General features: G+C 34.7%; 1 protein-coding gene across 1 annotated transcript in view; it reads left to right on the forward strand.

Moving 5' to 3' along the window:
- METTL15 (methyltransferase like 15) overlaps nt 1-24,990 on the forward strand; it is a 229,340-nt gene that overhangs the window by 71,910 nt on the left and 132,440 nt on the right. The window lies entirely within an intron of this gene.

Consider the following 24,990-nt stretch of genomic DNA (forward strand, 5'->3'; position numbering starts at 1 on the left):
GAGTAACCCTGGAGCATTACCAGGTGTGACCCAACTCCCCACCCCCAAATAGTGATGGCGTCTTCTAGCCAGTAGATTGAATTATAGGTCTTCCCGAAGGACTTCAAATCTTGTGAAAGAAAGGAGAGATTACAGATAGTTTGTTACTTTGGATAAACTGGCTATATGAATAGATATATTTTTAAAAAGTTGAACATCCTGTAGGATTTTATTGTCCAGACATATAAAGATAGCCCTCTCTGTATATATGAACATAAAGTTATCATAGATTTATGACTTTTTTATTTGTTTGGTTTTTGGGTCACACCGAGTGACGCTCAGCGGTTACTCCTGGCTATGTGCTCAGAAATCACTTCAGGATTGGGGAACTTTATGGGATGTAGAGGCTCAAACCCAGGTTTGTCCTGGGTCAGCTGCATTTAAGGCAAATGCCCTATTGCTGCGCTATCACTCCGGCCCCAAATTTATGACTTTTATTGTATTATTTCATCTCTGATTTATTACTTAGGCAGTTTTGATTTAAGAAAAACTACTTAACCCAATTTACTTGATTCACTTTTCAGAATAATGTAAGCAATTTAATGCTAATTCATCTTTCTATCATTTTCCTTCTCAGAGGTTTTAACTAAGAAATCTTTAATGGCAAATGTAGTTGCTTGTTTAGGATTTTGCCAATCTGAAAACTCTTGTTCATGCATTCTTTGCTATTAAATGAATAATTTTTATGTGTCAATTTTTTGTTAACATTTTTTCTATTTGAAATCCAACACAATGTTTTACAATACATTATTCTGTTGTAAAACTATATCACATTTTAACCATTCACTGCTGGTAGAAATTTCACTACAGTTCAAGATTTTGCAATGATTTACATATTACATCAGAATTTTTTACTCAATGATATGATTATTACATTGGTATTAATTTTGTGACACAGACCAAAGATATATTATTTTGTATTTGGTAAACTACCAACTTGTTCTGAAAGCATCTACAATGGGGCTGGAGAGACAAGATCGACAAGCTGAGAACATGCTTTATATAAGGCCTTTATATAAGGCCTTTATATGCTTTTTATAAGGCCTTTTTTTTTGGGGGGAAGCAACATCTAGTGACGTTCTAGGGTTATTCCTGACTATGCACTCAGAAATCGGTCATGGCTTGGGGGACCATATAGGACACCGATCAAACCCTGGTCCATCCAAGGCTAGTGCAGGTAAGGCAGACGCCTTACTGCTTACGCCACCTCTCTGGTCCCAAAAGGCCCATTCTTGTCTCTGGCAGTGCATATAGTCTCTGAGCACCACTATGAGTGATCTCCAAGCTCTGAGCTGGGAGTAGTTCTTGAGTACTCCCACGTGGTGCCAAACTCAAATAATACGAAAAAATAAAGAACAAATACCAATTGATAGCTCTTTATTATCCAGTATTCTTTTCTCAAGATCACCAGATTCTGACTTTAAATTGTATTTTGTTGTAAACCTAAAACTGTCATAATATGTCTTGTTAAAAAAATTAAATGAGACTATGGTAGATGTTTTTCCTTGATTTTACTTATTTGCATTGTTTTGGTTCAATCAATGATAACTCTTCTTGTGCATGTGTTTGTATGTGAATGTGTTTCTGTAACAAAAGGAACAGGGATTTTGTTTTGTTTTGTTTTTCTGTTTTTGTTTCTTTTTGGGGCCACACCCAGTCATGCTCAGGATTTACTCCTTACTTTGCACTCATAAATTGTTTCTGGCAGGCTTGGGGGACCATATGAGATGCTGGGGATTGAACCTGGGTTGGTCCCAATTCAGCAGCTTGCAAGGCAAACGCCCCACCAGTGTATCGCTCTTGCTATTTTATTTTATTTTGAGCCACACCCAACAGTGTTCAGTTCTCAGGACTCACTCTTGGTGGTGCTCAGGAAACCATAGATAGATTTTAACAGTATGAATAACAATATTGAGAACACCAATTTCTCCACGTATTTTGTGTATGATAAACTCCAAGATTTTAATTTAAAAATTGAATTCTAACAATTACTATCAACTGTTTCTACCAGTTTTTATTGCTGGTAGAGATGAAAATAAAAGTACTATTAAATATATATGAAATAATATAATTATTAAAAAATAAGTATATACAAAACCACAAATCTTTGCATATTTTATATTAGTTTTCTCCCCTCTCAATTCTTTTTCTATTTTTTTCTACCCAACTTTATTTTTTTGGTCTTAATATCTTTATTTAATCACCATGATTACACGTGATTACAAACATGTTTGTATAAAAAAGAACACCACCCCTTTACCAGTACAACCTTCCCTTTTTTTTCTTTTCTGCTTTTTTACATGTGGCTGACCAGTTGACCCAACATTACTTGTTGAAGAGGCTTTCCTCTGGCTGGAGAGATATCACAGTGGTAGGGCGTTTGCCTGGCATGCTATCCACACCAGAGGGACCAGGTTAATTCCTGGCAAACCATATAGTCCCCCAGCCTGCCAGGGGCGATCTCTTAAGTGCAGAGCCAGGAGTAACACCTGAGTGTCCCTGGGTGTGGCCCAAAAACTAACCAATCAATCAATAAATAAAGTTTTAAAAAAAGTGAAGAGGCTTTCCTTGCTCCATTTTGCATTTCTTGCCCCTTTATCAAAGATTAATTGATTATATGTCTGGGGAACATTCTCTGAATTCTTATTTATTCCACTGATCTGAGGGTCTGTATTTATTCCAATAACATGCTGTTTTAATGACTGTTGCTTTACAATACAATTTGAAGTTGGGGAAAGTAATGCCTCCCATATTCTTTTTCCTAAGGGTTGCTCCAGCTATTTGTGGCTATTTATTGTTCCAAATGAATTTCAGGAGTATTTGATCCACCTTTTTGAAGAATATCAAAGAGTTGCATTAAGTCTGTACAATACTTTTCATATTTTGAAGTGTTTTATAATTTTCTTTGTATAGGTCCTTCACCTCTTTAGTTGACTCCAAGGTATTTGAGTTTGTGTGGCACTAATGTGAATGGGAGTGTTTATATATTATTTTTAAACTTTATTGATTAATTGCTTTTGGGGGCACACCTGGTGGTGGTCAGGAATTACTCCTGGCTCAGCACTCAGAAATTGCCCCTGGCAGGCTAGATGACCATATGAGATGCTGGGAATTGAACCATGTTGGCCACATGCAAGGCAAACACCCTATCACTGTACTATCTCTCTGGCCTTGATTGTTTTTTAATGTCCATTTCTTCTCTATCATTATTGGTGTATAAGAAGGCCATTGAGTTTTGATTGTTAGTTTTGTGGCCAGCGACTTTGCTATATGAATCTATTGTTTCTAGAAGGTTTTTGGTCCAACTTTTTTTTTTTTTAAATAAATTTTAGTGACACTCCGGTGAATTTTGGGGCTTATGTTTGCTTCTGCATCTGTGCTCTGAAGATTGCTCAAAGCAATGCTGAATTGACCAGGTGGTTTCCAGAACCAAACTCGAACTCTTGTATGCTGTGTGTATCAGTCCCCTTTTCTCATTTCTTCCCCTATACTCTTTCCCCTCTCCTTTCTTTCTCTTCCTTCCTCTTGTCCCTTTACTCTGTCTTTGCCCTCTCCTTTCTTCTCTCTCATCTTTCTTCCTCTCTCCTCCTATTCATTTCCTTCCACTCCTTCCTTCCTTCCTTCCTTCCTTCCTTCCTTCCTTCCTTCCTTCCTTCCTTCCTTCCTTCCTTCCTTCCTTCCTTCCTTCCTTCCTTCCTTCCTTCCTTCCTTCCTTCCTTCCTTCCTTCCTTCCTTCCTTTTTTCATTTCCATTGCTTTTGTGGTGTATGCCAGGGATTGAACCTAAGTAGACTATTGTAAGGCAAATGTTGCATCCATTATACTGTATCTCCAGCCCTTGCTTTAGGAGAGGAGAGAATATTGTAGCCAAGTTTAATCAAGTATATATACTTTAATTGTTGAAAGCAAGGATGCTTCTTCCAAAATGAAGCCTGTGATGTTGTAGTCTTTAAATATTTATTTTTAGAAATAAGCCAGTTTGGAGCAGAGAAATAGTTGAGAGAGATGTGGGAGATCAGGGCACAATTCCACATATTATATAGTCCCTGAGCGCTGCCAGACATGCTCCCAAATTTGTTTGTCCTCCACCCCTTATATAAATAAATAAGCCACCACCAGTCACATCTCTGTTCTATTTTCAGGTAGCATAAAACTTAGTACAGTTGGAAAGAATTCTTATAAAGTATAGAAACTACCATACTTTTTATATTTTAATTTATTAAAACCATTGTGACTCACAAAGACCTTCATAGTTGTATTTCAGGAATAATAGTGAACCAGGGCCATTCCCATCACAGTGTCAACCTCCCTCCACCAATGTTCCCAGAATGCATCCTATACCACCACCCTTCACCCTCTGACACGCCAGTGTAACAGGTCCATTTTAAGTTTAGATTGTTATAGTTTGGGTCTCTCGATTTTATTGTTATTGACTTTGGCTTGAGTGTTTGGTTCTCTTCTTTTTTAAATGTTTACCAATGTACCTGAGACCACTTATCCCCAGGCCTCCATCCCTCCTCCTCCTCTTCCTCTTTCTCTTCTTCCTCCTCTTTTTCCTCCTCCCACTTTCTTCTTCTTCTTCTTCTTCTTCTTCTTCTTCTTCTTCTTCTTCTTCTTCTTCTTCTTCTTCTTCTTCTTCTTCTTCTTCATTTCTATAGAAAAAGCAGAAATATGACATAAAACAAATAATGCGTGTCTCTAAATTTTATGAAAAAAGGTGGCAGCTCCTGCCTTTCTTGATGGACATAATTAAACATAATGATCTTAGATAAATCTGTCCAGGAAACTAGCTATATATCTGTGAGATTGGATTGCCCGTTTTTTTTTGTTTGTTTGTTTGTTTTGTTTTGTTTTGGGCTCACACCTGGCAACACTTGGGGGATATTCCTGGCTCTATGCTCAGATATTGCTCCTGGCAGGCTTGGGAGACCATATGGAATGCTGGAATTCAAACCACCGTCCTTCTGCATGCAAGGCAAACACTTTACCTCCATGCTATCTCTCCAGCCCGAGATTTGATTGCTCTTAAAAATAAAATCAGATTAAAATAAATAACTTCTTAAATCAGAAGTTTTTGAACTTTCAAAGTAAGAGAAACCATTTTTTTGGTTAGGTAAAAATGTCCCAGTTGAACTTTTTTTTCCCCAGTTGAACTTTTATCACAAGCCTCCAGTCGGTTGCTAGTGTTATTTTAGAATGTTTCAAATTTTTGTTGTACTTTTTTTGTGTTTTGGGCCATATATGAATGTCCTCAGGACTTAATCCTGAGAGATCAGTGAGCATTACGGGCTGGGCTCAGGGGATCATTGTGTAGTACAGTGGATCAAATATGGGTCACCAAATGCAAGTAAAATGCTAATGATACAACCCTACAAGTTGTACTATTCCTCAAACTAAGAATGTTTGAAATTTTGTCTTTAGCAAATCGCAGCTGTAAGTCAGCAAACTATTATACTATAGAGCTTTAAAGAAGCATGATTTAGGATGGGAGGGATAAAATTAAAGCAGAACCCAGGATTGTTAAAGGGATTGAAAAAGATAAAACACATATATAGAACAGTGCATGCCATATAGTAGTCAATAAATGTTAATTACTTTTACAACATAGAAGGGTACTTACTCATCATACCAAAGTGAATAAACATTTACTCACATCATAGTTGCAATACTGCTTATATAATATAACTTCAACAGGTTTTAATATGGAAAAATATAGATGCATTTAATAATATAATTTTTTCACTCATATAAAATAATGAAAAGGAAACCCTTGTATTATATATATATTGATTAAGTTGGGTGGAAGATATTCATCACAATAGGCTTTTAATTGTAATTATCATTTGAAGTATTACACATACCAAATATCTTATAGTTTAACAAATAGCAGAGGAAGAGAGAAGTATATTTACTGAAATACAAAGGATATTAGAAATGATCAATCACTTCACTTTATGTGAATGGACATGGCTTCTTGGTTTGCAGCAAATATTAATTCCTACATATGTATGCATAGTTGTTTTCCTCTATTCCTAGACATACAATCTTTCAAAATCCATCAATCTCTTTCCATGGACAGATTAGACTAATATTATTTTCATTGTCTTATTACAGTGATTTTTGTGACATTTGAAAATATAATGAATACCATATCACAGAGTTTTATCCAATTAATTTTTAAATAGGAAGACATTCTGGGACATATTATAGTTGACTCAGACTTTTCCTGACATTTGGTTCACCAAGTAACATATGAATCATATCACGTTATTTACAAATAGCTTGAAATATATTTAGAAAGATATTTTATTATTCTGACAATGGCAAGAAATGTACATCCTTATGACTGGGTCACAGCTCCATGATAAGACTCTTACTTTGCATATATGAGTGTTTTTGTACAATTCTCAGCACTGAAAGAAATAGTAATTGTTTTTTGAATTTATTCAGAAAGGAAAAGTTGTGTGTTAGATATAATTTTCTTTCTGAATTTATTATGTAAATAGAATGCCAATAATACAATAATCTTAAGCAAATAAATGGTTAAGGGATTTATTCTTGCTTTAAATATTATCTTACAAGTGTATAATATTCAGAACAAATAATTGCAGAATAGAAGTATGGGAAAACAGAATAAGAGGAAACGTTTTTCAAAAATATTATAGAATATCAAAAAATTTAGTTTCATAGTCTTAAACTATATTTTCTTTTAGAATGCCTTTAGAATGCGTTTATTTTAATTTTTCTGAGATAATTAAAGATACCAAATCTTAGTGTCTCATTTTTTCATTAGGAAGTCAATACAGATTTTCATGTAATATTTCCTAAGGAACTGATCATATATATAGTACTTTAGAATCTGTAAGCTTATTTCTTAGTAATCCATTTTTTAGTTTATTTTTCATGTTTACTTTTACGTTAAACAACTCATATGGTCACTGTATAATTTGGTCTATAGCACATTAGGACTTATAATAAAATATACCATATAGGTGATATTATAAACTAATGAAAAACTGAACTTGTAAATACATTGTTGAATTTGTATTTCTCTTGTAGGTAGTCAATAAGAAATGTTGAATAATTTAGTGTTAATTCATAACTGCAATCCTTGTTTTTTTCTTTAACATACTTTTTAAAAACTTAGGAATAGGGGCCAGAGTAGTGGTGCAAGCAGTAAAGGCGTCAGCCTTACCCGTACTAACCTAGGATGGACCGTGGTTTGACCCCCTCCTCCTGGTATCCATATGGTCCCTCAAGCCAGGAGTGATTTCTGAGCTCATAGCCAGAAGTAACCCCAGAGCATCACCAGGTGTGCCCCCCCCCCAAAGAAAAATAAAACACAAAACCAACCAACCAACCAACCAAACAAACAAACAAAAAAAACCCAAAATACTCTTGGGAATAAAACATTTCTACAAAGTTACTAATAGTGTGAATTGTCAGATGAGATTTTTGTGTGCATATTTTGATGGCATTTTATCTTGTCTAACTTTTTCTTTCCAAAGAAAAATTAACTACAGAATGTCACAATATATAAAGATAGAATTATGTCTGAGGATAGTATTTAATAATACTTGTATAGAAAGAGACTTATAGCTCCAATAATTCTTTGTAAATCTTTAACTTGAATTTTGTTTATAATTAGAATTCTCTTTATAATCTTGAACATTTATTTGTTTGTTTGATTTGAGGCCTCCCCATTGATGCTTGAGGCTTACTACATAGGTCTGCACTTAGCGGTCAATTGGACCATTGACTGAAACTGGGTTGACTTTGTGCAAGGCAAGCTGTGTTATAACTTTAGCCATCCTTTTTGTTTGGTTTTGGCCCAATTCTTGCTGTGCTCATGTCTTAGTCTTGACTCTGCATACAGGGATCATTCCTGGTGGGGCTTTAGAGATCATATGGGGTTTCGGGGATGAAACGCACATCAGCTGTATGCAAGATAAGCAGCTTATCTGTTGTAATGTCTCTCTAGCCCCAGTTTCTTATATAATTTTGATAACGCAGGATAATTAGGGTTTTTTTATTAAAGTCTCAATTATCAATACAAAGATTATATCTTAATAAAGACCACTTTAATAACTTCCTTAGTCCATCAGTAGTCTACCAGCTGAATTGTACAGTTGCTGAACATTTATAGAACCAAACTTTCATGAGTGAATCAAAGCTATTTGATGATTCCCTGTGGCGATTAGCTAGCCAATAGTAAACTTCACATTTTATAAAGTAGCATACAAAAGTATTTTATGATATGTTCAAGTAACATTGTAATGGACATTTCAATAAAATGAATGACTCCCAAATTGATCGGTCAGCTGTGTTTTTAATTACAACAGCTCTTAGTTATGAAGCCATTACTATAAAGTTCTTTGAAGCAGATTTCATGTTTATTTGCATTGCTGTTTATTTATAAGTTTTCTGTTCAAGTCTCCTGCTACAGCCCAGTACAGTGCTCTGTATTTTGAGTTAATGCAATTGATTTGCTCTTAAGTGTTGATTATGCATTATTGGCTTTCATTTTATTCTTGATCAGTAGTTATTCAGAAACTTTAATACTGTTCATTACTGATGATTTAAAGATTAATTCTCACAAAGAGAAATCACTGGCTTACAGCTTTCTTTACCAGTTTTCCTCTTCCCTTTGACTGTAATAATTTATTTAGAGAAAAGAAGTCGTTGGCATCTTTTAGCATTATTCTTCGATCAGGGGTCTCAAACTCACAGCCCGCGGGCCGTTTGTGGCCCTCCGTAAAACATTTTGTGGCCCTGCTCTAAAAGAATCTTTTTTGTTTTTTGTTTTTTTTTGTTTTTTTAGTTGTTTTGGTCACACACCCCAATGTTCAAGGCTTACTACTGACTTTGCACTCAAGGATCACCCTGACTTTGCCTTTTGTGGCCCCCAGATAAATTGAGTTTGAGACCCCTGTTTAGATCATGGATCAAATCCTATCCTTACATATGCTCCTACTTGTGACTACCCATCAAAAAGAAAATGTTTTATATTTTTATTTCTGTGAATAATTAATAAATATTATCACTTTGTAAAATTTAAAAATATTTCAAAATGTTATGACCATCTTTACTTATTCTTTGTTATTAAGTTTCTACCTCACAGCATGTTAACATATACTAGTTATTTCTAGTTTGTTTAACTCTATTCATTGTGCAGAGAATAACTCTTAATTTATAGTTAAACATTTTAGTATCACAGAAGGTTTTAATTTGAAAAATGTTTTTAATCCCTTTACCTTATCATTTGGAACATTAAGAACAGAAAATGTAAATTATTTACTGGATTAAATCATGAAGCTATTTTTTTAATTATAATTTTGATAATTTGGTTATAGTAGGCTTATGAAATTTAAAACAAGCTTACAACACCACCCCCACCTATATGATCATGACTCTTCACCACCTCCTATTTACCCCCACATTCTTTCTTGTTTACAGTTGTGATTTTGGTGCACTGTCACCTCCATTAGTATCACCTAGGTGCTCCCCCTCCACTTATGCTCTTGAAATTACTTTTAATCAGCCCAGCTGTTGCCCTTTTCTCTTTCCTGGTCTAATTAATAGTCTCAGGTCTATATCTCAGGTCAGGGTCTATTATTTATTGCTAATGTCCAAACTTCTTTTTTTTCTACATCCAAACTTTTGTTTGTTTCTCTATATCACAGATGTGATTTTATCCTGTATCTATCTTTCTGCTTCTGATTTATCATGGTTATCATGATGCCCTCATATCCAAGTTGCTAGAGACAACAATGACTTTTTCCTTGTCACTACATTGTATTCACAACTTCTATACACATTCATCTGATGTTAAATTTGCTTTTTCATCTTGGTTAAAGAGCTGCAATGAACAGCTTATATATTTTCAAATTAATGTTTATCGTTTGGAGTAATTACCTGGAAATGGGATGGGTGGTTCAAATAGGAGCTTCGTTTTTCCTTTCTTTCTTTTTTTTCTTTTTGAAAAAATCTGCATGATGTCTCATTTAGAGTGGGTTGAGTAACGTGTCCACCAACAGTAAAGAAGACTCCTCTTTCACCACACTCCTGACAAAACACTTGTTTTTAATTTTTTTCTTATAGGCCATTCTCACCAGAACAAGGTGGTGCCTCTTCGGTGTTCTGATTTGTGTTTCCCTAACTAAAAATGATTAGTTTGTTTTTGTTTTTGTTTTTTAGCTACTCCTGGTGGCACTCAGGTGTTAACTCCTGGTTCAGAACTCAGAAATTACTCCTGGAGGGCTTAGAGAACCCTATGGGATGTCTGGAATAAAACCTAGGTCAGCCATGTGCAGGCAGATGCTCTACCTGCTGTGCTATCACTCCAGTCCCACAGTTTTTCATGTTTATTGACCATCAATAAATTTTTTGGGATGTAAGTATCTGTTTCTTTTTTCACAGTATTTTTGATGGTGTTATTGTTTCATGTTGCAGAGAATGTGAAAGGTTTGTGCTGTGAAAATTGTTATCTGTAAAAAAAAATACAAATACAAGAGAACAGCAGGAAATGGTAAAATATCTTATGTTCATGGATAAGAATTAATACCCATCAGATAAGGGGCTAATCTCCAAAATATGCAAGGCACTGACAGAACTTTACAAGAAAAAAACATCTAATCCCATCAATAAATGGGGAGAAGAAATGAACAGACACTTTGACAAAGAAGAAATACAAATGGCCAAAAGACACATGAAAAAGTGCTCCACATCACTAATCATCAGGGAGATGCAAACCAAAACAACGATGAGATACCACCTCACACCCCAGAGATTGACACACATTACAAAGAATGAGAACAAGCAGAATTGGCGGAGATGTAGAGAGAAAGGAACTCTTCTCCACTGCTGGTGGGAATGCTGTCTAGTTCAAACTTTATGGAAAGCAATATGGAGATTCCTCCAAAAACTGGAAATCGAGATCCCATACGATCCAGCTATACCACTCCTAGGAATATACCCTAGGAACACAAAAATACAATACAAAAACCCCTTCCTTACACCTATATTCATTGCAGCACTATTTACCATAGCAAGACTCTAGAAACAGCCAAGATACCCTTAAACAGATGAATGGCTAAAGAAACTGTGGTACATATACACAATGGAATATTATGCAGCTGTCAGGAGAAATGAAGTCATGAACGTTTCCTATACATGGATGTACATGGAATCTATTATGCTGAGTGAAATAAGTCAGAGAGAAAGACACAGAATGGTCTCACTCATCTATGGGTTTTAAGAAAATGAAAGACATTCTTGCAATAATAACTTTCAGACACAAAAGAAAAAAGAGCTGGAAGTTACAGCTCACTTTATGAATTTCACCACAAAGAGTGATGAGTTTAGTTAGAGAAATAACTACATTTTGAACTATCCTAATAATGAGAATGTATGAGGGAAATAGAAAGCCTGTCTAGAGTACAGGCGGGGGTTGGGTGGGGAGGAGGGAGATTTGGGTCATTGGTGATGGGAATGTTGCACTGGTGATGGATGGTGTTCTTTACATGACTGAAACCCAAACACAATCATGTGTGTAATAAAGTTGTTTAAATAAAAAAAGAATTAATTAGGTAAAATAATGTCCTTTCTACCAAAAGAACTGTACAGGGTTTAAAAGCAACTTCTATCAAAATCCTCATGACATATGTTAATTAAAAAAATGAACACTTCTAAGATTGTTAGAAGGAGGGATCAGAGACATAGTCCAGTTGAAGGGTGTTTGCTTTGCCCTTGGCCAACCCAAGGTTTAATGTCTGCCATCCCATATGGCTTGTCCTCCAAGTCTGCCAGGATTGATTCTTGAATGCTGAGCCAAGAGTGACCCCTGAGCACCATATAAGTTTTGCTTAACTCCTCTTCCCACCAAAAATTAAAAGAAAAATAAGTTACAGAATCAGAAAGCCCCATGAATAGCCAAAACTATCATGAAAACATGGAAGTTGGAAGCTATCACATTTACTGACTTTAAACTGTACTGTTAGAGCTATTTTATTCTATGCAGCTTTGGAATAAGGTTAGGTTGATAGACCAATGGCTCAGAACTCAGTTTCCAAAACTGAGGATTCATTTAGGTGATAAGACCTCAGCTTGTGACATTTAATGTGAAAAAAATGTCAGCATATGAATTAGACTAAATAAAGTGTTTTTGATAAATGATGTTGAGAAAGCTTAATAACTACTTATATAAAATAAGTGGAACTGAATCTATATCTCTCACTGCACACAACATTAATTCAAAGTGGATCAGCAACTCAGATTAGAAGCCATAATGTACAATGAGGAAAATATAGATATAATTCTTCAGGTTTTGAACATCAAGGAGACCTTTTGTAACCTGATTCCACTGGCAAAGATTACAAAAACAAAAATAACCAAGTGGGACTATTTTGAAGTTTAAAAGTTTCTACCTGGGGGGCTGGAGAGATACACAGCGATAGGGTGTTTGCCTTGCAGGCGGCCAACACATGACCAATGGTAGTTTGAATCCCGGCATCCCATATGGTCCGTGTGCTTTCCAGGAGTGATTTCTGAGCAGAGAGCCAGGAGTAACCCCTGAGTGCCACCAGGTGTGATCCAAATACAAAATAACAACAACAACAACAAAATTTCTACCTGGCAAAAGAAACTCTAGCAAAAATGGGAAGATACCCTAGTCTTTTTATAAAAGGATGTTTTATTGAAGATAGTATGGAAGGGAGTGTGCTAGCTCTTAATGTGAAAAACTATGTTCAAGCTCCAAATTTTTCATTAATGCTTATACATATTATGTTAAGAACTGGAAAAATGGTGTGGAGATTAAGGTGCTTACGTTAACGTTATGTGATCAAAACTTGTATAGTTATGAAATGTCAATGTTTAGGTATAATTATGATTTGAATTTAGTAGGTAATATAAATGCTGCAGGGTGGAATGTGGTATTGGACCACATCAGAGAGTGCTTAGGAGCTATTTTTGACTTTGTGCTTAGAACACCATTGATAGTGCTCAAGGGACCACAGTGATATAAGGATATCAGTTAGGGTTAACTGTATACAAGAGAAATACTAACCCCTATACTATTTCTCTGGTACCTCATTCTAACACATTTTAATAAAACAAAATGAAAAAAAAAAACTAAATATTAGTAGTGATAAATTAGGGCAATATTTATTTTCTCATTTGCTTTTGTTATGGCTATTCATATATTCTGGCACTAATGCCAACATCATCTGAGATGTTTCTTATATTTCATATGTTTAATAAGATTATACCACTAAACCTACTACAAATGCATTTGTGGCAGATTGACATTATGCATTTCCCAGAAAAACAAAAATCTTCAAACGAAAAATATACATCAACAAGAAGTACCATATCTTTCATGTGGTTATTATAAAGTTTCCTTATAGTATAGATTATTTTATAATACTAAAGTAGTGTACCTTTTTAAAAAAGAAAATCTGCAATGACTTTTATTTATAGGTTCTCCCCAACTCTGTACTTGGGGATTACTCAGGGAGGGGAGGAACATGAGGTGCTAGGTAGTGAATCCTGGTCTCCCAATTAGAAGCATTCACTCAGCCCATTAAACTCTCTTGTATTTTTAGAATACAGTTTCACACTTTCTCAAATGCATATTATCACAGGGTTTCCATCAGCACCAAATATCAACAGTATCTTGCCAGCACAGTCTTTTGAACTCCCTCCCTCTGTAACATCTGTTCTGCTTTTTTTAATATAAGGTTGTCTTTTTGTTGTTGTTGTTGTTTACCTTGTCTCCTTTTTGGTTCCTTATATCGCATATGAATATCTTATATGTATCTTGCTCTCTTCGAATTATTTTACTGACAATGTATAATAAAATAAAAACAAAAAATATATTATTGCATTGTGTGAGAAAGCTCCAGGCATGAAGCTTGGTAGCTAAAGAGAAATAATACACCAAGTCAATGAATTAAAGTTTCATTGGAGTTAGTCTGCTTTTTGCCTCACAGGCTTTCTCTGCCATGTGCAACCTCTGCCATGTGCTGTAACCTCCCATTCCAGGTGGGGAAAGGTCAATTCAAATACAGAAAGCAACTATTCAATGAGTTTTAGAATCTCAAAGGATATTAGGGATAAAGGAAGTTAGGAGAAAACACGTGTTTAGGCTTTTACCTAGATTCATCTACACAAATACCTTTATTTTATCCTATGTTGTTGTAATAGGCAAGATTTTCTCATAGGTGAGAATTTTATGTTATAAATTATTACAAAATATTTTATTGTGTGAGAATAGTATTTTATTGTGTGATGTATATATATCACATATTTAGCCTCTCATCTATCATTGAGGACATGGTTGTTTTCATATCTTAACCATTTTAAGTAGTGCTGTAGTGCATATAGGAGTACAAATATATTTTCAGAATATGTTTTTGAGTTTCCTAAGTAGATACTAAGAAGTGGAATCTTTGGATCTATGATAGGTCCATGTTTAAAATTTTGGTTTTTGGGCCACACCCGGCGGTGCTCAGGGGTTACTCCTGGCTGTCTGCTCAGAAATAGCTCCTGGCAGGCACGGGGGGACCATATGGGACACCAGGATTCGAACCAACCACCTTTGGTCCTGGATCGGCTGCTTGCAAGGCAAACGCCGCTGTGCTATCTCTCTGGGCCCAACCATGTTTAAAATTTTAAGAAATCTACAAAACTTTTTTAAATAGATTAGGGAAGTTTACATTTTTTAAACTTTATTTATTTATTTATTGGTTGGTTGGTTGATTGGTTGTTGGGCCATACTCATCGGTGCTCAGGGGTTACTGCTGGCTCTGCACTCAGAAATCAACCCTGATAGGCTGGAGGACCATATGGGTACTGGGAATAGGACGAGGTCCCTCCCTGATGAGCCTGATGCAAGGCAAATGCCCTACTGCTGTGCTATCTCTCCTGCCCTGTATGTAAGTTTACATTTTTGATGTAGGTTTTGTGGGTTCCTTTATATCTCTGACAAAACTTGTTCGCCTATTATTATTACTACTATTATTATTATTATTATTATTATATCATTAATTTGGGTTTGGGGCCCACCTGGTGGCTCTCAGGGGTTACTCCTGACTCTGTGCTCAGAAATCTCTCCTGACAGGCTTGGTGGACCATATGGGATGCCAGGGATCTAACTGGGATCTATCCTGGGTTAGCTGCGTGTATGGCAAACACCTAACTGCTGTGTTATTACTCCGGCTCCCTTTGCCCTTTTTTTAAAGGGATAATACACCCAGAGGTGTTCAGGGTTTATTCCTGGCTCTGTGCTAAGTATTCACTCCTGGCAGAGTTTAAGGTACTGTATTGGATGCTGGAATCAAACCTGGGTCAGCTGCATCAAGGCAAATGCCCTACCTGCACTATTCTACAGTTCTGTCCCATATTCTTGCGATTTTATGTAGGACATTTTTGTGTCTGTGGTGATTGTCAATTTGATTTGCATTTTCCTGATAATAAGTGATGTGAGAGTTTTTCTCCTGTGTTTGTTGGCCTCTGGCTATTTTCCTTAAAGAAATATTTGTATACCTATATACTTGTATAAGCCGAGTTTTTGTGCCAAAAAACTCGAACTTTATACTCGGGTCATACAGATTATTCGGCATGCGCATGGAATCAAGTGCAGGTAGTCTCCAGTCGTCTCTGCTTTCTACTGGAGGGGACGGTGCTTCAGCTCTGTCCACAAGTCCTGGCTGAGCTGAAGAGGTAGGCGGCTAAACTGAACTGTATGCCATTGAACTACTTAACGCACAATATACAATGGCACATTTAATCAAGTGAAAAACTCATTTAAGGCAGTAAAGTGTAAATAAATGTTTATAAATCCTGAATCCTTATAATCAGGGGTTTGGGACTATAAGGATTCAGGATTTTTAACCATTTATTTACAATGCTTTAGTGTCTTAAATTGTTTATTCACTTTATTTATTCATTTATTTATTTTTGTATTTTTGGGCCACAGCCGGCAGTGCTCAGGGGTTACTCCCGGCTCTATGCTCAGAAATCGCTCCTAGCAGGCTCAGGGGACCATATGGGATTCCAGGATTCGAACCACTGTCCTTTTGCATGCAAGGCAAATGCCTTACCTCCATGTTATATCTCCGGCCCCGTTTATTCACTTTATTAAAGTTGCCACTGAATACTATGGGTTAATGTGGTTTTTTAGTAGTATATAATATATCAAACAATCATAAATTGTAAATGTAATTATGCATTCATTTATTTACTTACTGATTCCTCAATTATTGTTTTTGTTTTTGTTTTTGTTTTTGGGCCACACCCGGTAACGCCCAGGGGTTACTCCTGGCTATGTGCTCAGAAGTTGCTCCTGGTTTGGGGGACCATATGGGACGCCGGGGGATCGAACCGCGGTCCGTCCAAGGCTAGCACAGGCAAGGCAGGCACCTTACCTTTAGCGCCACTGCCCGGCCCCCCTCAATTATTGTAATCATTTTTGGTATATATATATTTTTTTATTTTTGAAATTTACCATGGGTGCTGCATTTTCCACCTCATCTTATACTCGAGTCACTAAGTTTCCCCGGTTTTTAGGGTAAAATTAGGGAGGTTAGCTTGTACTCGGGTCGGCATATACTCGAGTATATACGGTATATTGTTTCTCTATTTTTTGTTTTGGTGGTGTTTGTGTTTCTGTTGAGTGTTATTTTTTCTTTTAAGCTATTTTTGTTGTTTTTGGCTCACACCCAGTAGAGCTCAAGCTTCCTCCTGGCTCTGTGCTCAGGGATCATAATTGGTGGGGTGGGGATCAGATGAGGGGATATTGAAACTGGGTCTTCTGTGTGCAAAGCAAGTCCCTCTTCATTATACTATTTTTCCAGTCCCTTTGTTCGTTCTTTATGCATCTTCTATAGCAAATAGCTCTCTTGCCATATGTTTGATGATCAAATATTTTCTTTCTCCCATCCAGAATATCCCCTCATTTAATAGTTTTTTTTGCCATGCAGATATTTTAATCTGGTAGTCACACTTTATTATACTTTTTATTTATATATTTAATTGATTAACATTGTTTATGACTGTTTTTCTATTTAAACATATTTGAGCACAATGTTATCACACTAGATCCACCATTAACTTGTTATGTTCCAGCACTATATAGCACCTCCTTTCACTCTCCTCATTGCTTTCTTTAGGCGGCTTCAGTTTTTCATTAGATCTGGGTTTTTTGGATATTGTACCTAGATATTTACTTGATGTTTTCTTTTTAGATCATATATTAGTGAGTTTATCAAAGTATTTATTTTTTCTTCTAAGTTATTTTTCTAATATGAGCTTCTCCATTTCTACTTATATTGAACTACAAACAAAATTTTATCTTTTTCATAGCTAAATACTATCGCATTGAATAGGATTGTATACCATGTCTTTATTCATTCATATGGTGGTTTTGCTTGAGTTGCTTCCATGTATGTTTTATTATTAATAATATTGCACTGAACATAGGCATGCACTTGATTTGTGCTTTAATATTTCATGAATATATAAGTAGGATTAGATACTTCTTATCCATAAAATTTTATAAAATTTACTAGATCATGTGGTCATTCTATATTAAAAATTTTTAGAAGTTTTCATAACATTTTGTTGTTTTAGAGGTTGCATCATTTTATGTTCCCCTCAATACTGAATAGGAGTTCATCAGTCCACAATCCAACATCACTTATTTGTATGTGAATTTAGCATAGACCATTTCCACTGATGATGTTTTATTGTTTTATTTGCATTTCCCTCATAAACGATGATGCTGACCATTTTAAAATGCATATTCCACATAGAAGTGCCCTTTAATTTTTATTATTATTTTTGATGGGGTTGTTTGTTTTTGATGCTGAGTTTGTAAGTGTATTATTTTAACACTAGATTTTTGGCAGATATATGTGAATGGATATTTTCTCATTCAGTAGATGTTGTTTTGTTTTAGTGATAGTTTCGGTTCAGAAACATTTTAGTTTGATGTGATACCATTTCTTTATTCTTGATTTTGTTTTTGTTTCACATGGAGTTAAGTTACTGATAAAATCACAAGTCGATATTCTGGTTTTTTTTCTGTTTTCATAGTATTTTTTGAAAATTTAGAGCTAACATCTAAATTTTTGATCTACTATTATTTGACTTTTATGAATAGTGGTAGATTATTATTTTTATTTTTTTTTTTTTTGGTTTTTGGGTCTCACCCGGCAGTGCTCAGGAGTTACTCCTGGCTCCATGCTCAGAAGTCGCTCCTGGCGAGCACGGGGGACCATATGGGACGCCGGGATTCAAACCGATGACCTTTTGCATGAGAGGCAAACGCCTTACCTCCATGCTATCTCTCCGGCCCCGAATAGTGGTAGATTATAATTAAGTGTCATTCATCTGCATGTTGCTAATTTGTGGCACAAATTGTTAATGAGGTTTTTCTTTCTTTAGGAGCTTTTGTCTTAGCTCTTTGTCATAAATTATTTCTACATCTGAAGGTTTATTTCTGGGTCCTCACATTTTTATTGATATGAGAATATGCTCTTATAACCAATAATCAAAACAATATTCTTTTGGTTTCTATAGTTGTATAGAATAGTGTAAAGATGGGGAATATAATCTAATATATTTCAGGATTACATTGACAATTTAGTTTACATATTTTTATAAAAATGTTAATAGTATTTGTTTTTTTATCTTTGAGGATGCTATTTAAATTTTGATGGGAGTTGTTTTAAATGTGTTAATGCTTTGCTTAGAATGATTGTTTTGACAACATTAATTCTTCACAAGCATGGGATATTTTTCTACTTTCGTATTCTTCGTTGTATTCATTTTAATAATAACTTTTAGTTATCAATGTGCGGTTTTTTGTTAATTTGTTCCTAAGTATTTTATTTTTTTAAAATTGCACATTTTAAATTTCTATATAACATTGCTTTTTTAATTTTTCTGTTGTAGTTCATTGTTAATATCTCATATTTTATATATTGACATGATAGTCTACAACTTTGTTGATTTATTTTTTTCAAAGTTTGTTGTTGGAGTCTGTAGGATATTATATAGGTTTTGTTTGACTTCTATTCCAACATAAATTCCTTTTATACTTAATTGCTCTGGATAATATTTCCAATACTATCCATCAGATAGATATATTGAGTAATAGTGGTGAGATTGGAGATTTTTGTTTTATGTTTGAGAGGAAAGACTTTCAGGTTTTTTTTTTTGTCTTTGTTTTTATTGCAGTTGAGAATCATGTTAGCTGTGATATTTTTTATAGTATATTGTTCTTCGTTTCCCATTTTATTGAGCATTTTATCATAAATTTGTTAAATCTTACCAAATAACTTCTTTATATCTACTGACATAAACCTATAATCTTTACTTTTAGTTGCCTATAATATTTTCTGTTTGTTTTTGGGCCATTCCAAGTAGTGCTCAGGGATACTGCTTTGTGGCTCTCAATGATCATTTCTGATGAGCTCAGTGTTTCTGTAGGTTTCTAAGGATTAAACCTGGGCCAGGTCTATTTTAGACAAGTGTCCTGCCCACAGTACTTTTGTGCTGACCCCTTGCCTGTAAACTTAAAGTTGGCAAAATAACTTTCACATAAATTTAATTTGAAAAATGTTTTTGTTTTAATTTTTTGTTTGTGGGCCACACGTAGCAGTGGTCTGGGCTCACTACTGGCACAGTTTGGGGGACCATCTGAAATGCCTGTGTGGTGTCAATGATTGAACCCAGGTCAGCTACATCCAAAGCAAATGCCCTTTTCATTATATTATCTCTCTCTGGTCCATAATCTGAAATTTTAATTAGAAGGCATTTATTCTAAATTGAAGAAATTTCTACAACTTTTCTTATGATGACTATCTAATTTGTGTATTAGAATAATTTATATTGCTTTTTTATATTATGGCTTTACTTATGCTTAGAAATTTTATTCTTTTTTTTTTTTTTTTTTTTTGGTTTTTGGGCCACACCTGTTTGACACTCAGGGGTTACTCCTGGCTATGTGCTCAGAAATTGCCCCTGGCTTGGGAGGACCATATGGGACTCCGGGGGATCGAACCGCAGTCGTTCCTTGGCTAGCGCTTGCAAGGCAGACACCTTACCTCCAGCGCCACCTACCCGGCCCCAGAAATTTTATTCTTGAGAATTTAATATAGATTAAACTTAGGAGATAAAAATCTAAAATAGTTATTTAAAATATAAAAATATTTAGATATATGTTGTATATTAACCATTTAAGACTATATATTCATAGTGTTTTGATACAAGTTCTTTACCTATGTGTTATATTCAGATATCAATGCTCCATATATTATTGCTCATCTTAGGCATTCATTCACCTTTGTAACTTTGAAATACTTCATTTAGGGTAATTTCCTCTAATTGCTTCTGATACACTGATCATTTTATCAAGAAGGACAAGGAGAGAAATAGTATCATAATTGATGGAGGTTCAGTAGACTCCTAACAGATTTTGTGAACTGTGTAAAATGGGAGCCATCATATAGACTTTAAATATTTGTAGTAATTTGAAATTCAACAATAGTAGATCTTTTTTTGTGAGTCAACTTTTTAAATTATTTTTTACATGTAAGAAATTATTTTGATGGGTCTGGAGAGATAGCACAGTGCCTTGCATGCAATCGAACCAGGGCGGATGGTGATTCGAATCCCAGCATCTTATATGGTCCCCCAACCCTGCCAGGAGTGATTTCTGAGTGCAGAGCCTCAGGTTTTATACATTAAGGGACGTGTAATATTAGAAATTCACTGTATTAAATAATTACTTTTAAAGTTTGTTTTGTTTTCTTATTTTGGCTGTGCTCGGGGTTTACCCCTGGCTTTGCACTGAGGAAATCACTCCCGGAGGTGCTCAGAGGACCTTATAGGATGCCTGGATTGAACTCAGATTACCCTCATTCAAGGGAAATGCTCTACCTACTGTACTATTGCTACAGCTTTAAGTATTTTTATTTATGTAACATTGTTTTACATAAAATGTTAAGTTTCACGTCTTGGGAGCCCTGGAGTTTGAACAGCAGGCAGAGGCTTGCTTTGCATGCAGTCAACTAGGAGATTTGATCTTCGGATACTCTTCCAAGCTCCTCCAAAAATGATCCCAGACCAGAGAGCTATGAATAAGCCTTAATCATAGCCAGGAATGACCCCAAAACAAAAACAAAATTTCACACATCAAATATATATATATATATGGGTAACATATATATATGTTATATATATCCATATATATCCACTAGATATATATTACATGATATAACCAAAATGGGACTCTCCCTCTACAGCAGTTCATTATACCCTCATCATTTTTCTCTGGTAATCTCAATTCAGACAAGTCCACTTGTTTGTTTCCATTGGCATTAACTATCCCATTGCTTTGTTTGTTTGAGATGATTTTATATTTCTCTTTTTTCTGACTTACTTAATATGACACCCTTTAGTTTCATTCAGTTTTTTGCAGCAGGCAAGATTAAAATATCTTCTTAGAGTTACCTTCTTTACACTACTTGTATGTCATTGGATTCACACTTAGGTTGTTTCTACATTTTAGGTGCTGTACCATCTAAATGGCACTGAATATTGGTTTGCATCTTCATTCTTTGGAATTCCTGTTTTTGTCTCATATGATGAAATCATTCTATTTCTAGAGTTGAAATAATTTCAAATAATTCCATTTCTTTTATAAATGATTTTTAAAGGTTGGACACCTTGTACAAGAAAGATATTATGGTACTTATCTTGTATATGACTGATACCATTTCTGCCCCTGTCATCACCCTGTCCCTTGAGCTCTGCCATCCCAAACCCATCCCAAAAGTTAAACATCTTGTGATTTTTTTAACTATATAGTTCTATTTTAGTGGACCATAAGTTAGAGTCTATCTCTGTATTTATAATCACACATTTATATTACATTACCAAATATATATTCTGCATATACTAGTGTGCACTTGTATAACAATATTTAAATGAAGCAAAAATGAATTGTAATTAAGATTCCTTTTTCTCAAATATTATTTTTTCTTTTAAATCACATTAATTTACAGATTAACCCCACACTTAATGCACTGAGAAGCAGTTTGTCTGTCTTAGTCATTTTCCTAATATACACATCATCCAGTGTCAACCAAAAACCCTATTTACTAATCACCTTATACAATTAAAATTTCTATTTATTTTGTGCTATATAGGGGTAGATCTGAAAATCTCTGGTAGCAGTTGAAGCTTCCTGATTGAGAATATCCTCTTTCAGTTCACCATTCAACCAATGTGAGGTCTAATCACTTGTTGGTAACTTAATGGGACTTAGAATATACTAAAATCAGTATATTCCCACTCCCACCTTCATTGCCATTTTCAGAGAAACTTCTCTCTTAAAGTTACTACTGTTTCAGAATAATTAGAATTTTCTATTTTTGAACATTTATGTACTTATTTTTAGGTCTAAGGTAGGAAAGTTGTAATTTTCCAATAATAATGTTGAGACTTACACTGATGGTGAAGAGATGTTTTTTTTAATTATGTATCTGAGCCACAGAACTAAGGAAGCTGAAAGTATGACATAAAAACTACAAAACCAAACTTAAGAACATTTCTGTTTAGGAGCCAGACAGTTTGGGGTAGGGGAAGATGGCAAATGGGGACATTGGTGGAGGAAGGTGGATTTTGGTGAAGGAATTGAACCAAGGTCCTGGGTCAACTGCATGCAAAGCAAACGCCCTACCACTGTGCTATAGCTCTGGCTCCTTATTCTCAATTCTTAAAAAAGCAAGTTAAGGTCAAAGATTTAAAATGATTTCACCAGGGTAAATAGGCAATTCGTGAACTTAGAAGAATAAACTCTCACTATCAATAGTGATTTTGAATTTTAGATAAATTATTCAGGAATTTAAAGAAATAATTCCATACATGTTTGGAGCACAAGATACATATTTGAATGTGTATATAAATAAGATATATAAAAGGAATACTTTGAAATATTTAAATTTATTTGTTCTTGTTCACTTGTTAAAATAACAAGAAAAGGGGACTGGAGCAGTGGTGTAAGCAGTAGGGCATTTGCCTTGCATGTGCTGTTTGATCTCCCAACATCCCATATGGTCCCCCAAGCCAGGAGTGATTTCTTAGTGCATATCCAGGAATAAGCCCTGAGTGTCACCAGTGTGGCCCAAAAACCAAACAAACAAACAAACAAACAAAAACCACCAAAAAAAAAACAAGAAAAGGTATTATCCTTCATTTCTTATGAATTTGTTAAAATTTTGAAATGTAACCTTATGTTTATGACCGTGAAGAAAGTAAGAAGCTAATTGTCATCTTATAGGTTTAAATATCTCTCCTCTTTGTCATTATTTATTTATTTACTTTTGATGAATAACATATATTAGCAGTTTGAAAAGAAAAGTTGATGGTTCCAATTACCTAATAAACCAGAGCATATGGTGGTATTCACTTCTAGTTTCATCAATCCCCTTCATCTCCCTATTTTTGTTTCCTGTTACACTTGACTGGTAATAATAGATTATTCGTTTTTCCTCTTTGGAAACTTCCTTGATTGTCAGTATATCTCCAAGGGCATAATCATGATCTATTAAAAAATAATCATGTAAATTATAATCACCTCAGTCACTTTTTCCAGAATATTTTTATTGATGAGGATTTTTTATTTTAAATATTTATTGGGACTTTCCTGACAGCATAGGTTAATCATATTCAAATTATTTAGTTGGATATATTCTTAAAATTGGGATTATAGCCAAATTTGATATTGGGCATTGCAAGAAAGTGTTTTTTTTTTTTTTTTAGTTTGACTTATTTGACTTTGAAAAGTTCTCTGCTAAATTATGCTAAGCTCTGAAAATTTAAAAAGTGAGGTAAATTATGGTGGACAATTTTTACCTTCTCAGAGGTTCAAAAAGTATATAGTCTAAGAACAGAATATTCCTAATAACTATACAGTAATAAAATGTTAAGTAGCATATTTTCAAGTTATTCTTATGAAGAAAACATCTATGTTGTGTTTTATGCTGACAGTGATAGAAATATAAGATTAATTTATGCTAATACCTTCTTTCAAAAACAGTTCTTTTGTTACAAAAATCATAGCATAATTAATTTTGATCACTATTCCTAAAATAAGTTATACATTCAGAGTTAAGAAATGTATAAATTAATAACAAGGGTTTCCTTTTAGTGTAGTGTTTGCATGACCTTTTAAAAAGTTTGTGTTCAGGAGCAATAGCACAGCAGTAGGGTGTTTGTCTTGCACACAGTTGATCAAGGACCTGTTTCAATCTTTGGCGACCCATATGGTCCCCCTAACCAGGAGCGATTTCTGAGCACATAGGCAGGAGTAACCCCTGAGTATCACCAGGTGTGGCCCAAAACCAAAAAAAAAGTTTGTGTCCAAATAGATTAACACCCTGACTTATATGGTATGTATGTAATAGTATTTACAGTCATTAATATTTTTGTCTTATTCTCTTTTTATTTAAATTTTTTAATTTTTTAAAATTTATTTAAAGGAAATATATTTATTTAAAATTTATTTAAAGTAAATATATTACATAGCTGACACAATCAATCATAATACATTTGTTTCAGGAAAATCAAGAGAAAGTTATTTAAAAAATAAAAAATACTAACGAGATGGAAGAAAAAGAAAAGGTTCAGTAGCAAGTATATTTTTGAAACCACCAATTAACTCATTAAAGGCGTAGCAGAAGGTTTAAATATTATTATCATTCCCAGTACTAGAATGTATTAGAAAAAATATTGCAGCATAACAGTATGTGGTCTTTTTTGGTTTGTTTGGGGGGGGCGTGGCACACCCAGACATGTTCAGAACTGACTTTTTTTTTTTTTTTTTTTGGTTTTTGGTTTTTGGGCCACACCCGGTGGTGCTCAGGGGTTACTCCTGGCTGTC

Source organism: Suncus etruscus, chromosome 9 (assembly GCF_024139225.1).
Source record: "Suncus etruscus isolate mSunEtr1 chromosome 9, mSunEtr1.pri.cur, whole genome shotgun sequence".
Lineage (NCBI taxonomy): Eukaryota > Metazoa > Chordata > Mammalia > Eulipotyphla > Soricidae > Suncus > Suncus etruscus.